Source organism: Podospora anserina, chromosome 4 (assembly GCF_000226545.1).
Source record: "Podospora anserina S mat+ genomic DNA chromosome 4, supercontig 2".
In the NCBI taxonomy this organism is placed as follows: domain Eukaryota; kingdom Fungi; phylum Ascomycota; class Sordariomycetes; order Sordariales; family Podosporaceae; genus Podospora; species Podospora anserina.
Window position 1 is genome coordinate 40,413 of NW_001914835.1, and position 1,977 is coordinate 42,389.

A 1,977-nucleotide genomic window follows, 5' to 3' on the forward strand; every position below is an offset into this window, starting at 1 on the left:
TTTACTCTATACGTACGCCTAAATCTTTTATTATTAATTAAATACTTTTAAAATTCTTTTAATCGTAAATAGTTACTATCCCTCTAATCGATATTTAAATTATAATTTTTATATTATAATTACCCTAGGATTATATCCTTCGAAAGTTTCATATTTATAATATTAAATATAATTAAAATTATTTTTCTTTTAATTATAATATTTAAAAGAAATATTTTTCTATAAACCTTTTACGTCGGAAATAATTTTTATATAATAATTTATTTCTTTTTTTTTATAGTAGTTTAATTTAATATACGAATTATAATAAAATTAAATTTATTTTTATACCTCCGTTTACTAATATTATTATTTAAATATTTTTTTAATATATTATAATTTAAAAACGTTTATTTTTTTTACTTTTTTTCTATACGGTAGCGATCTCGCTAATAAATACCGGGTCGTTATTCTATACTTTTATTTTATATTAATATTTTCGATAATACTGTTTATAATTCGTTAAAGGTTATTAGCCCCCGCGAAAAGCTATAAATCGTTCTCTAAATAATTATATCGTTTAAAAGTATTTTTTTACTCCGGATTATTTAATAATATAAAAATTTTTAATTATACCTATTTAGTTTCTTCCTATTTTCCGTCTTTTATATATTTAATATTTTCTTATGTATATATTTAATAACGGTTCTTCGCTTTACTTTATTAATACCCGATAACTATAACTTTTATAATTCTCGGTCCTTTTAATATAGTAATTACTATAATCTTTCTTTTTTATCTAAATTATTTAAATACCTTATAATCCCTCTTAAAGTATTTTACTTTATTATAATTAAAATATTTAAAATTATTTTTATTTTAATTTTATAATTTTTATTATTAAATAGTATTCATTTTTATAAACTTTATATATATAGTCCCCGAAACGTAAGTCCCGTATAACTATTTTAACTTTTTATTGTTAAGGTAGTAAGGTCTTTATATACATATACCTTTACGTTTTTAACGGTATTAATATTATTAATTATCGATATGGATTATTATTATAATATATTTATCGATAGTCTTTAGTCGTTTTATTTAATATAATTTATTTTTAACTTTTTTTAAAGCCTGTTATAAAATAATTATATTAACCCTTTATCGTTAATTATATTACGAAATATATTTATTTTAAATATTATAATATAATCGGTAGTAAATCGAGATTATTTAAAGTTAGTTAATCGCTCTTAAATACGTTTACACTCGTTATACTTTATAAATACCTTTTTAATCTTCTTTTTAAAACTTTTATATAACTTAAAATACCTTTTTATAATATTTTTCTTTTCGTTATATTTATTATTAAAATAATTTTTTAAAATTAATTTAAATTAAGGAAATACTTTATTTTTAAGCCGGAACGTAATATATATAATTCCAGATTCTTCGTTTAAAAAACGAAAACGGTAGTACCGAAAGTAAGTTTTAAGTTAGATTAAGAACTTTTTTAGTTTTTCCTTTACGCCTTTATAGCGATCGGGTACCTCGAGCTTAATATACTTTCCTTCCCTACGTAAGGTACTAATTTCCCAGTAAAGTATAGTATTTTTTTACGTAAAGGTATTATAAGAAAAACGTAACTTATTTTTAAGCTTTTAGATATAAGTAAGAAGCTAGTCGATAGTAGGCTAGGTCGAGCCCCTTTAAGTACTAACGTTTTTGGCTATAGCGTTATTTTAATACTTTTAATTTATCTGTAATAAAATTAAAATAAGTATATAACGTATAATAAACCCCTATATAAAACCTTTAAAAGGGATATAGGTTAAAAGTAATTTTTAATAATTAATTCGGTGTATTTAAATAGTGTATAATAATATATTTCGATATAAATATAAAATACTATAAATATAAATTTAAATTATATATTACGGAACTATTTATATATATTATCTATTTTCTCTTTATATATAGTCCTTATATTAATCGTTA